The following is a 14,218-nucleotide window of genomic DNA, read 5'->3' as shown; positions in this document are numbered from 1 at the left end:
AGAATCAATTGCTAGTGAACTAGTTTATTTGAGCCATCAACTTTAGAAATAAACTCATCTAATGAAATAAAAATCAACAATGTCAAGTTAAGCTTAAATTGATAATAAAAATAGTTAGGCATTGGGAATAAGAAAGAATGAAACTTGTTATACTAACCTTTTATGCTAATATACTCATAAGGAGTTTAGTAGATGTATCCCAAACACCATGGAGGTCTTCTCCATTTTTTCATTCTCAAGAAAGTTTAACTCTTTCCTTCTTTCAAAAACTCCTTATGGCCTACTTATAATGAACTTTTAGTTATTTTGATATTTGTACACCTTAAGTCAATATGTTAGTGGTCATAACAACTATCTCCACTAAAACCTAGACGTAGATTCTACTAACCATAGCCATTATAGTTTTTGTCTCGTGTAAATTATTTGACAAGGATTGTTTTTGGGAAGCATTATTGTTGATGACCACTACTACACCAATATTTTGATTACAATGATAAAATTATCTTTTGGAAGTACGTGATATTGTTGTTCATTTGAATCTTTGCAGTTGATTATGGTGCATGAGAAGCTCTATTTACTTCCAATGGAGTTTTGATAATAATATTGTTGATGATGCCATGTATAACTCTATATGACTTTAAGTGGATTCTTTATGTAGTTAAATAATATGTTTTATCTTCTTTGGTTCAAGATATTGGCTATGTTTTGTGATCCATGCACAATATTTGACTAAAAGATGACTGATCATTTGCAATGGGAGTTGGTGTCATGTGTAGCTCTTGGAATCTATTTTCATATTGAAGTGAGAGCTTGACATCTTTCATTCTATTAATTTAAGGGATGTGAATTTTTATGTTCTTGATTTAGAGATTGTGGTTTGGTTTTCCTTTAGGGAGCTCTTGATTGAGTTATTTGATCACCTTGGGGCCATGGAGGATTTTTTAGTTAGCAGATGTTTGTCATGATTCTTAGAGAGCCTGGTTACATGTTTTAGCAAGAGCCGTGGTAGTGATGTAGATTAATCATTTGATGATGGATGGTTACCTTCATGTGGTTTATAAATGATAATATCTTGGTTCCATGAAAGAAAATTGAGTCCTTAATGAGGTGTTTTTGTTTCTCTTGGTTTTGAGTATTAATCAATTTGGTTGAGCTTTATGATTTTGTAGGCTTGAATATCAAGTTAGCATGGATTAATTGGTGGATGAGGAAGGGGACTAGAGGTAATTGGATGAGGCTAAGAGATCTCATATTATTTAGGATCATGTGTTGAGATGGTTAATCTCTGATGATAATTTCAACAAAAAGTCAAACGAGACCGCACCTAGTTATGGATTTGAATCAATTATGGGCAAAAAGAGAGGATTTTCATTTATTTTAACCTTTTATTTATTGGTGTTGTGAGAATATGAAAAAAAAATTCCCCTCTTGATATACTTAACACATGAATTATTTTAGAGGTATTTCTTTCCTAGTTCAGATGCATTCTTTAATTTGTTTCATATTTTCTCATGTGAGTAAATATTGAATATAAAAGTTTTAAGGACTTGTTGAGAATAAGATGCATGGTTTTATGACTTTTTATTATTCTCCTTTGTTTTTCTTCATTAAATTAAGTGGGGAAGGGTCCCAACCCATTAAAAAAATAGATAAATTATGAGAAAAATTAAGAGAAAATAGTATGGTTATAGTAAGGTAACCCAAACAATAGCACAACACAATTAAAAAAATAACAAAGTCTTAGAAATATGATATGAGATAAAGTGAAACTAAAGGAATGGCTTGAGACCTTAGTGAGGGGAGAGAGTGACCTTACTTCTTTCTACAAATTATTGTCCATGAAGAATCCATGATGAGAGAAGCAAAAGGTTTCTCGCAATATCTAGGCCAAGTCAATTTACCACAGCTTAAGAGAGGAACCTAATAGTCAAGGGAGTGGAAGTATGGGACCAAAGAAGGAATGAGTCCTATATTCAAGATATCTCTAGAAGGCACACTTGATACATTAGTAACATGTGTTGTAGACAAAACATGAGCATCTTAGGAACGAGATACAACACTACGGGATGATATGAATGGAGTCATAGGAGCCAAAATCACATGAGAAATGCAAATAAGGGTAGTTGATGAAGAAGGTTCAACCATAGAGGCAATTAGAGTCTAATAATGCAAGAAAAATAGTGAGACTATGTATATCAACATCCTTCTATAGTGTTGGAGAAGACCTAAGACAGGACTTGAGAGGACAAGAAGACATCGTATGTCCTATTATGAAGAAAAAATGACACTTAAATGGGATCCCTTCAGAGTTTAGAAATTTCCTGCATACGAGCTCACCAACCCAAAGAGATATCTTACTAGGAAAGTGTTTTGAGAAATGCAAGTCGATCAAGATCCATAGAAAAGAGGTGTAGGAGAAAAGACTAGTGTTAGGGTCCACATTGATAAAGTGGCCCAAAAATTTGCATATAGATTCATATGTGGCAGTCAACCAAAAATTTAGTTGGAGGTGAGGAATCCTAACTCAAATAGGAGAGACATCAAAAAAGTCCGCCAAAGGATTAAAATATGGAGTCAAGGGGCATAAAGATAATGAATGTGAGTCTCATTTATAAAGGTCCATAGAGAGGAAAACATTAATATCTTCTATGCTATCCAAGAAAATAATAAAAACCCAATGGACTTAAGGATAGATCTCCAACTTACCAAAAAATAGAAGGCTCCATTGAGATGAAATCTAGGATAGATCTCGAGATTAACAAAAAGTGATGACCATAAGTTGTTCAATATTCCAATCAAAGTGAAATTTTCATAGTAGAAAATACAATCAATAACCTCCTTTCCTAGAGACACTTATAGAATAGAGGAGGTACACAAAAGGCATTTAATAGATAGAGGAACACAAGGGCTAGGTGGGGGTTTAAGAAGTAATTAGAAAAATAATTTTTCAGTGGGGAGGTCACCAATGCACAGTCCTCTAAGGATGATTGGAAAATGTGTGATGGAAGGGGAACGAGTTAGATATTTCCACCACAATGTTGCAAACAAGGGACCCTCTATGAGAGGGGGAGCCATTACAGATGAAAAAAGACAAGAGAAATGGATTTGTCTTTTGGAGAAGAGTGACCCTGATTGGGAGCCATTGTTTTCCTATTGTTGGTCTTAATCTATGGATGTATTTTTCAAGACATATTTGAAGGGATACATGAAATGTTTTGAGGCTTTGGGCATATTTCATTTATTGTGGAAAATGATGGTTTGTATGATCTAACTTTAGTATGAGATGTTTACATCTATTTCTTCCATGTTTTACTTTATTGAATGTTAGATGTTAATATTCTTTCAATATGGGAAAGGTGAAGGAGATCTTACATTACACATATTGGTATATGTTAGTGTGGAAGAAGGTTATGGTTTGATTCGAAAGTTCTCTTTTTGGTATTTTTATTCTTCCTAAATGTTTGTATTCACATGGTTGTGTTTGAAAAACTTGATAGAGCTATGGAGAGTGATGGTGAGAAATTTATTGTAGCATATTTTGTTTCCAGATTCATATATTTATGCATGATTTATTGACATTATGTAATAGATGAGCTAACCAAATTTTCTATTTGAATTTCTATAGATAGACTTTTAATTTGTTTTTCTTATTGCTGGTGTGTTGTCTAGTTTGCATGTTTCACTTGGTTTGGGTCTACAAGTGCAGGTTATGGATTAGTTACCCTTTTTCTTGTAGTCTGATGACTATAAATGTGGACTATATTTATATATGTTATTGTTTCACCGATGATACAAACTTTCTTAGTTGACCTTTTCTATGGTCATTTGTGCATTGTTCTATTATTTTGAGATAAGGCATTGGATATACAAAGACTTGATTGCAGGTTTAGAGTTGATACGTTGATGGCATATATTTCTGTCTATGTTGGTTCAAACCTCATTTTAAGGTATGGTTGGTTTTGATAAATTACAATTTATTGTGGTTTCTATTCTATGTGGTATGAGTATGAAAATTACTCAGAGCCTTTGTTGTAATTTTAATCTAATGCTTATTGTCATGTAGAGATTGGTGTAGGTTTAAGTGATAGTTGATATGGTTCACCTTGACATTGTCCTTTTTTTTCATTGTTGCATGTTGGAGGATGTGAGGAGTTTCTTTATGGATGGTGGTTTTCATGGTTTCTTTTGTAGGTCTCTTTTTGTAGCATAAGAGCATGGTGAAGATTCAGATGGTGCATAGATGGATAAAGGATGGGTTTCTCTTGTGTTGTGGCTGTTGTGGATGTATTTACAATGTATGATGTGTAGTGAGATAATGTTAGGATTTAGATGTCATCTACATTGTAAATCCTATGACATGGTTCCAAAATCCTTGTAAAGTATCCTAAGACACTTAGAATGTACTGGGAAAATAATTTATAATATTTATTTCTCACCATTGTTTGTAATACATTCATAAGGGGTGATGGGTTTCACTACCAACAGTAAACTTGGATTGTGAACACAATAATTTAATATTATTTTCCCTATTTATAGACTTCTAGAATAAGATATTTAATGACTAAAAAAAGTATAAAAGACTGACTTTTGGGCCTCTCTAAGAGGGTGAAAGGAAGAGGCAACATGTGTCTCTTGGTATTCTATCATTTATTGGATTTAATATAATATTTGTCTTGCAATAATAGGTGCCTAAGTTCAAGAGAAATTATTGGAGAAAAACATGTCTTTCTAAGTTCTATGGAGGCATTCCAAGGGTTGTGGTCATGAGAAATGATGAGGCTTCTTTAGGCATCTTTATCAGTGGTTTTGGAGCTCTTTCTATTTTATAAATTTAGCATATTGGGCGTAGAATTATGTGTAACATTTGAATGTAGATTTCTCTTCAGGAACAAAAGATAGGTGGGAGGCATAAATCGGTTGTTCAAATGTATAAAGGTGCTGCTATGATGGAGGAATATAGGAGAATGGAAGTGATTGTATTGTAAGAAAATGTTCAAAACACAACTTGGCCTCTCTTCTTGGTTGATTTTTTCTGGTAAGTATTTTTCCACGTACATCATGTATTATGTGTTTCTCCCATCTTTTTGATTTATGCCTTATTGCTGCTATGTTATGCCGATGTTAATTATTATTTATTGTTGTTATATGATAACATATGATAGGTTTATAAAGCATGGTTTATAGGCTATTTTTTGGTAGAATTAAGAAGAAGGGTCTATTGTTGGATTTCTAAAATTAAGACAATGTAATCTTTATATTTGTATATGAGTTTCAAATTTTCATGTGGCAAATATTTGAGCCTTGAATCTTATCCTTTAATTAGTCTATTATATAGAGATTTGTCTTCAGAATCTTTAGTAGTGAACCTATTTATTTCCCTAAAAATTGTAGGAAAATAGGATAGGATACTAGTAGTTTAGCCTATATTTTTATGCTATTGTTCAAAAACCATGAGTTTATGGTAGACACCATTTTCACTTGCATACGGTAATAGTCTACGAAATGAAGTAGACTTAAGGTATTAAAATAATAAAAAAGAATAGAAGCTTACAAATAACATAACTTGTTGACCAAATAAGGAAAGTACATTTATAATTAAGAAATTTGATTTTGGGGAAATAAGTGGTGGGTATATAAACAAAGGATGTGAGAGAACCTAAGATATAGCTCTGATATGCTAGTTGGTCACAAAATGATGTACCATTTTTCTTTGTTTCATTATTTTATTTTTTCATTTGACGTTTACTTATTTTATTATCTAATTATACTTTATTCTTATTTATTTTAAATTCGCTTAGAACTCTTTTGATTTATCGATAGATACCTTTTGCCTTTTCTTCATTTTTAAATTATTATGTATGGCTATAGCATTATTTATTTGCATTTATTGCCTTTTAATATTTGCAGTTTATTTTTCTATTTATTACTTATTTTTTATTTATTCTACTTATCCCATTGCTATAGATTAATTTTCATTTCTATTATTACCTTATAGCTAGTTTTTTGTATTTATTTCTGTTGTATAAGGCTATTTCTCATTTTTTAGTGTTTTTCATCTTATCATATATTACTTTATTTCATAAATTTTTAGAATACATATCATTTATTTCTACATTATTGATCCTGTACATATCTTATTATCACCTTTTAATATTCATTATATCCCATCCTATTTTTTTGTTACTTAATTGTATGTTTCATTTCTATATAATTCTCTTTGAGTTTTATATATACTATATAGTTTTTAATTTTATTGTTTATTTATTTGCATTCATTTCCTTCCTTGTGGATTTTCTTATTTGGTCTTTTTTGAGCCTTATGTCATTTCTTGGTCTCTTTTCCTCATCCCACATGCTTCTCCCCATCTCTCTTTTCCTTCTTATGTGACCTTAAGTTGATTCCAAGTCTGCAATTTATATTTTAGTATCTCTTGGCACTATCGTACATTCCGATGATGGATCATAGAGTGTGATCCTAAACGTTAATGTGAAAAAAGAGATACAATCAAATGTAGAAGAAACTACTTAATAGAGATAATGATGGTTAAAAAAATAGATATTTAGTTGAGAAATATAACATGTTGAAGACAAAGTTCGATACTTGATAAGCTGTGGCAAGATTTGGTTAAGGAAACTCATATAATGTGGAGTTGCTAGAATGCTTGGACATATAATCAACATTAAGTGTTGTAGATTTGTATGTACCAATATCATGAAGAATAGTTAAAAGATAAATGTATAGAGCTATAGTTGGAGAAATAGATACTAAGAAAACAAAAAGAAAATGTAGAAATTTTTTTATAATAAGATTGGAAGAAAACCAAGAATAAATATTATGATTATTTGGTGAAGTGGAAATGTAGACTTGAAGAGAACTCATCTTTGATTTCTAAAATGAGGTAGCCAATCTTGGTTTCTCTCTAGATGTTAGAATTTGGAAGACTCACTTTTCAAATTATCTCAAGTATGTGAAAAATAGTACAAAGATGTAGGAGAAATTTTACATTATCCAAATATACTTTTCCGAATGACAATGCTTGGTGCTCCGACATTTTACTTCTAAGCAGAATCTGCCGACTGATTAAATATTACGCATTGTTTTGATCGCTATGGATATGATTTTGGAAACACAAAGTTGGCGAGACACTTTTTTAATACGTTGCATTTTATATTTTGATTAAATTATTATCGCTATCATGGAAGTTTGCATCAGTCGCTGCATCATCTAGGCGCGTTTCCAAACTTAATTTCAGTGATATTATAGTATATCTATGAGGTTTTCGTTTACTCTTCTTACATCAAGTTTAGTCTAATATCCATAATGCCTCTTTTTTCACCCAAGTGATAAAAATATGTTATATATTTTTTTATTTGCTTTTTTTTTTAAAGATTTGTGTGTTTACAAATGATTTTTTAAAATTTTAATAGAGTATTTAATATAATTTGAAAAAAAAAATTATGTGACACAAATTATAAGTTAGAGGCTGAAAATAAATTGTAGAAGAATTTAACTATTTGAACATAATTGATAATGATGATATATTTTTTGATTATTTCATTCACTGCAATGATAAGAGATTGGCTTGAAATTTCGCTGCTTGCAAGTTTAGCAAAATAGATATCTATAAATCCGTGACATTTAATTAAATATATGTAAACTTAGAGTCATGGTCTTGATGCCAATGGACTGCAAAAATTAAGTTGAAATTTGATAGAAGCATCAAACAATTTTTTTTTATATGACTACAAACATTTCCTTCAATTATATTTAATACTTCCTTTCATAAAATTTCATATTACTACAAATAAAAAAAAAAATTTATTAAACCAAAAAAAAATTATGGAACCACTTACTTTACAAAATACATTTTACGGAAATGAATAGTGAATATAGATTAATTACACAAATGAAAATGACTAAATAATCTTAATAAATTTGTAACTAAAAAATCATGTGTTGAAATCTTATTTAACTTACAGGCAACAATATTTTATTGCCTCTTCAACCTAATGGTTTAAGTGATGGTAATATTTATAGAATATGAATTCTACTTTTTATATTTTGAACCTTAAAATTAAAAACTTAATCGAATATAATGTTATGGATAACTTTGTGTAATATTTGAGTTTAGTCAATTAAATTTTTTGATATTTTTTTCATATTGTTATCAAAAGGTTGAATGAGTTTAAATGAGAAATATATTAAAGCTATGAGATTTCCACAATCCATATTGTATACTAGTTTATTTTTCTGGATTCAATTGTGTGAATTTTTTTCCCATTAAAAAAAAGAACAAATAAATAAATAAATAAATAAATAAATAAAATACACACAATCGAATCTAGAAAAATAAACTAGTATAGAGAAATATATTATTTAGATCAAATGAAAGAAAAATAAATAAGAATATAAAGTCAACAATTATATTCTAATTTTTCATAATTTGCTTGTTAAAATATGGTAATGTGAATGTAGTAACCCACCCTCTCCTTAAAGAGATTAATTTCATCTTCATTGTGTTGATCCCCAAGAAACCAGATGACAGTTGCTTTCAGGAATTCAAACCTATCAGTTTGTGCAGTTCCATCTATAAGGTCTTTTCTAAAATTTTGGTTCTCCCTTCGAAAAAGGTCCTTCCTCTCTTAATTTCAGAGCAACAAAATGGTTTTGTGCAAGAGTGCTAGATTTTGGATTCTATTATTTCTATTCATGAGAACATTCACTCTCTATTAACTAATAAGAAACCTATTTTTTTGTTAAAACTGAATTTGTTGAAGGCTTACAATAGGGTAATTTGGAAGATCCTCATTAGAATTCTCTTAGCTCCGAGCCTTTGGATTTGACGATCACATCATTCAGTTGGTAAATCAGTGTGTTTCTACCCCCAGATTTTATGTGTTGATTAATGGTTCTCCATCGAGTTTATTCTTGGCTTTTAGAAAACTAAGATAGGGGGATCCTATTTCTCATTTTCTTTTCATATTAATGGGAGAAACTTTAAGCATAATTATTCAAAGAGATATCAGGATTGGCAGGCTTAAAGGTCTTTGACCTTCATCTTGTTTCCAAATGTGCTTGCATCAGCAATTTGTTGATGACATGTTGTTGTTGGGTGAAGGATTGGTTTTGGAAGCTTATAAGATTCTGAAGCAACTTCTATCTCTTTATGAGAAAGGCTTTGGTAAGAGGATTAGCCTTCCTAACACCTCTAATATTTTCCTTAATAACCCTAATCATAGGTAGATCAAAATTGCAAAAACTCTAGGGTGTAAGATGGCTTCCTTACCAGCCATGTATCTGGGTCTTCCCCTCTGCACTAGGCGTGCTCCCAATTCCTTTTGGTCTAGTCTAATTTACCGACTCTAATCCAAGCTGGTTAGATGGAAAGGTGCTCTTCTGAGTCAAGTTGGTAAACTCCAATTGATCAAAGCCTCTCTTCAAAATTTACCTGTGTATACTATGAGACTATTTAAGATCCCTCCCAAATTTGCAGACTGAATGGAGAAAATTAAGAAGAATTTTTTGATGGACAGGAACGTAAAGTAAAAAATTGTCTCCATCCAGTGGTCTGGGATCAAGTTTGTCTCCCAAAGAAGCTTGGGGTTTCGGTGATCAAATATATCCGAGACTTTAATAAGGCCCTCTTGGAATAACACCTGTGGAGATGTCTTACATATTCCATTGAGTGGATATCTATTATCTGGAATAAATATCTTGGTCCTTTTCGCTCTCTTCAAGATGTGTTAGAAGATCCTTCTACTCCTCAGGCTACTTCAACCCTTTGGGTGAATATTCTAAACACAAAATCCATAATCTTAAAAGGCTCGAGATGGTCCCTTGGAAATGGATAGAAAATTTGATTCTAGGAAGATTGGTGGGCGGGTGATGGCCCTCTGAATGACAGTCCCTAGGCTATTTAGTTCAAATCTTTGTGTGTGGAATGATTTGGCCTTTGGGTTGTAGATTATATTCGGGAAGGTGGGTGGGTGGATCTTACTAGACTTGATCCTTTGTTAAAACTTGTTCATAGCTATCTCTCTTTTATGCATATTCGTGTCTCCCTTGTCGAGGATTCCTTGGTGTGCAGTGGATCTTCCTCTGGAGGTTTCTAAGTCTCCCAAGCTTTTTCCCTGTAGTCGATAACCTTTTCTCCTACTCCTTTCTGGTCCTTCATCTAGAATAATTTGTTGGTTCCTAAGATTAATATTTTTTATAGGTCTTCATGCAGAATAAGGTGCTTTGTATTGATAATTTGTGGAAGAGAGGGATGCCGATTCTGAATAGATTCACTTTTTGTAAGGAGGATGTTAAAGTTTTTTTCTCATTTTTTATTCATTGTTCCTTTGCTTATGATATTTGGGCCTATTTTCTTGATGTTTGGGAGATTATGTGGTGCTTTCCTCTTAGCCTTTTTTACTACTGGATCCAATGGGTTTTCCCTTCTAATAATCCCTCCTTTAAGGTTTTATGGAGTTTCATGCTCCCTCATATTGCCTGGGGTATCTGGAAGGAAAGAAACAATCATATCTTTATGGATAAAGAGTCCTCTTCTTTTTCTATGACTTGTTGTATTCAGAACTCCATTAAGGAGAATTTTGTTTCCTTTTGTCCTTCTCACCAACTTGACCCTGCTATTCCTACTCCTGCTTTGGATTGGCATTATAAAGAGATGGCATATCAATTGGGAAATTTCTTGGGAAATTTCTAAACCTACTGTAAAGTTAAAGAAAACTAGATCTAACATTTTTTGGGTTGCACCTCCCAGAGGGTGGATCAAAATTAATGTTGATGGGGTGGCTAAGGGGAATCCTAGGCTGACCAGTTATGGGGGAGTTGCACGTGCTCACAATGGTAGGCTTGTCTCTACAACGGTACTCTCATTGGGTACTCAGATAAACCATTTTGCTAAGGAAACTGCAACCTACATTAGGCTTCAACTCGCTACCCGTGGAGAGCATAAAAAGGTGTGACTTGAAAATGATTCACTAAATATTATCAGTTGCTTGATCAAAAGGATGCCTCCCAGTTGGACTATCAAGCATTTAATTCAAGATTTCTTTGTAATTATTTCCAAGCTGGATGATATCTACATAACCCATGTTTTTCGGGAAGGCAATACACCTATGGATTATGTGGCCAATTTAGGAGTGGGTTATGATAAAATTAAGTGGTGAATGGAAGGGTAAATATTCCCAATATACATGTGTGATTTGACATGAAGAGATGTGGAAAATCTTGATCACTCCCAATGGGTGAATATTAATGATAATTCTATGCCAAATGAGTAAAGTCATGTTTTGTAATAAGTGGAATCAAAAGAAATATTGGTCTTCTAGAGTGTTCTTAGCACTATGATTTTGTGTTGCCTAGTACAGGTTTGGGATTAAAATTGTGAACCTCCAAATTTGGAAGGACAATCTGAATATTGGGGGAGATAAGAATAGAATGGAGTCAACTTCTTGACAAAAATGAGAACAAAATAAGTAGTTATGGACTAAAATATCAGATGGTGGCCTCACGCCTTACCTCATGAAATTGCATTATCAAGATCCCGGGATGACATATGAGTTTGTGATGGGGTGGATCAATGACATCGTTAGTGTGTTTGAAGCTGAATTTAGAGTTGATGATGCCTTCATAGCTAGAATTTTGGTCTACAAATGGAAGGTAAAATGTTTTATAGAGAGAAAAAGGTGTCAAAAAAATATTTGTTTGTGTTCTTCAATAAACAGAGCGAAAGGGATAGGGTGAGGAAAATGGCAGACTGGGGCTACAACACAAAGGATCTCTTGAGCCTCTAGGTGGATGTGGCAGAGGTTATAATGAGGTACATCACTCTGGATGGCCATTATGCTAGTATTTTTTTTTCTATCACTTCACCATTTTAAATCATTTTAGGCATGATAGGAAATCTTTTTTCCTTTTTACTTACTCTCTTCCTTGGAGCTTAGCATCTCAAATCATGCCAGAAACTGTGATAGCCCTATATTACATGAGGGACTATTTCTATTTATCATGGAATATGCCAAAGCGCAAGAGGTCAAACCCTCTCCTATCCAAAAGATTGATAACAACCCTATTTCCCTCAACAATCTTGTCTATCAAGTGGTGTCAGGCACTAAATTTGATGAGAAATATTTTGGTGAAATGGCCAGGGATTGGTAGGACCTTTAGGTATCAAATGACCCAAATTATTGCCACATAGAGGATGAGGGTCCCCCCAGAAGGCTACCCCTAGCACCAACAGTAGTAGAAAAAGTAAAACCTTCCCTAGACCTGCTGCTAAAAAGTTCAAAACCCCTCCCTCTAATCCCTAGGAGATGGGTGCAAATAGTTCTAAAAAACAAAATGTGGGGAAAATGGTGTAGAGAATAGGTAAAGGGGAAGATGAGATCAAATTAGATATTCCTCTCAATGTAGGCTGGGTGGGTCTAGGAGATAACAAAAGTGAGGAGGTATCAAAGATATAATCAATACTTTCATAGAGAATCCTATGTCAAAAAAAACCGACAAGCTTCTGAAGATGGCTCAAAAGCTAACGGATGATGTGAAGGTTATGAAAATTGAGCATGAGGCTAGAATTGCCAATCTGGAGAAGGGGATGAACGATTTGAAGAGAAAACTCAGGGGTTTGGTGGAAATTAGTAAAGAGGCCATGAAAAATAGTGCAGAGGGTCTAAAATAGGTGAATGATAAAATCTCTACTCAGAAAGCCCAACTGCTTAGCAGTTTGCTGACCTCAACTGCCAAGTCAAAAAAGAAGAATCAAGACCTAAATCTCTAGGGGACAAATATGCAGGTGTCAACTAGTCCTTCCACCAAGACAACACACAGGATCCAGGAGAAAGGTGCCACGGGATTCATAATGGAGGAGCTTTAAGAAATAAATAAAAAGGTAATTTAGAATAATTCCAAGCTCATGAAAATTCTTGGCTAACTCTGTGTTAGTTTTTGTAGTTTGGCTGGTTTTTTTCTTTTTCCTATCGGCAAAGTTTACTTTAGTGGTGAATATTCACCAATGGCAAATTTTTCATGTCAGCCATGTTGAAAATGGTGAATATTTTGTACCGTCTGGGGGTGGCCATGTTGCCAAAACATTATCAATTTCCATCAAAGTCACGGCCCGATAGCCATATGTTTTATGCAATTAAATATTTCTATGCGATGATTTCGCCAATACAATGTATGGTGGACACATGGTTAATTTAATTGTTTTGCCTACACTCTCTGAAGTTTCCTTAATAGATGACCTTAATTCGCCTATAAGCATGCCAAAATTTGTTAGCCAGGGGGACCCAATTCACCTGACATCTTGCTGATGCGTGTCTCCATTCACCCCAACTTTCGTCAACTATATTGTATTCACCTATTATTTGGACTACCTATAATCACCTCAAAAATTAGATAAGTCATATTTGGACGACCTATAATCACCTCAAAAATTACATGTCATGTTATAGTTACGTGGGATTCTCTAAATATTTGTATACCATATAAAATTCCCACAGAATTTTCCATATAAGGATTGGTATAAATACATGCAAAGATCAGATCTATCTCAACACAATCTGGTGGGTTCTAGGCTCTGAATTCTGATCAATAGCGAAGTTTCAGACCAAGGAAAATCATTGTTGTTGACTGCGCCGACTGCTAGTGACCTAAAGCCTAAAGGTGAGCGATCATATTTTTGATGTGATATATTATACATTATAGTCTATTATTGCTTCTTGAACATATTGATATTTTTTTGGTAGCCTTTATTTCATTGGAAATGTCGAACAGGAAGAGGGGTAGGAAACTAGAATGTGGGGAAGGCCAGGAGAGGCCAACAAAAAGCAGATGGTTGTCTTCGTACTTTGGCATTGGAAAAGATTGTGGTACTGGTGAAAATTAGGAAGGTACATCATCACAAGTACAAGTACAAATTTTGCCACCTGCACCGCATGTTGAAGAGGGCGGCGAGCCTGATATCTCAGATCAGGATGATCTTGAAGAAGATTATTTGGTAGATACCTAAGTTAGCCAGAATGATATAATCAACTTGGGTGATAATGCCATTGATGATAATGCATGGAAGGGGAAAATAAAAGCCATATAAAAGGGTGAACCACAATAAAAAAAGGATCGAGAGTGGGATATGTCAGTGAGGAATTTTCAAATTAATTGTGCATCAAAGTATCCATTCATTGAACCAGTGGAGAATCCAATTGAAGGTGAG

This window comes from Cryptomeria japonica, chromosome 4, assembly GCF_030272615.1.
Source record: "Cryptomeria japonica chromosome 4, Sugi_1.0, whole genome shotgun sequence".
Classification (NCBI taxonomy): Eukaryota; Viridiplantae; Streptophyta; class Pinopsida; order Cupressales; family Cupressaceae; genus Cryptomeria; species Cryptomeria japonica.
This window is presented reverse-complemented; position numbering follows the sequence as displayed.